The sequence below is a fragment of the Cololabis saira genome, chromosome 23, assembly GCF_033807715.1.
Source record: "Cololabis saira isolate AMF1-May2022 chromosome 23, fColSai1.1, whole genome shotgun sequence".
Taxonomy (NCBI): Eukaryota; Metazoa; Chordata; class Actinopteri; order Beloniformes; family Belonidae; genus Cololabis; species Cololabis saira.
This window is the reverse complement of record NC_084609.1, coordinates 8,281,350-8,281,732: the sequence shown is the minus strand read 5'-3', so window position 1 is coordinate 8,281,732 and position 383 is coordinate 8,281,350.

Below are 383 nucleotides of genomic sequence, written 5' to 3'. Positions count from 1 at the left end.
ACCCACCTCTGGTCCTCGTGCACACGGAGGTCGTCGGGACGAACTGCGCATGCGTCTCTCTTGTTCCACCTCCACCTTTTAAGTCATCAATAAAAACGTTGAGCCACTCCTGGTTCAGAGAGGTCTTCAAAACGACTTTATTCACTTGTGGTTATTCCATACAGAGCACACAATAGCATTGATCTCAACCCCGCCCCCCCCTAAATACAACCCCCCCCCTCCCAACTTAAACAATAGTCTTCCTGGCTTTAGGCTATTGTGCACGATTAAAACACCTGTTTTTAAAGTGTAATATATCAGTTATTGCAGTTCATGTAAAAAAAAAACAATCTCATCAGAATATATATATTTTTATATTACAATACAGACTTTACAACCAATGA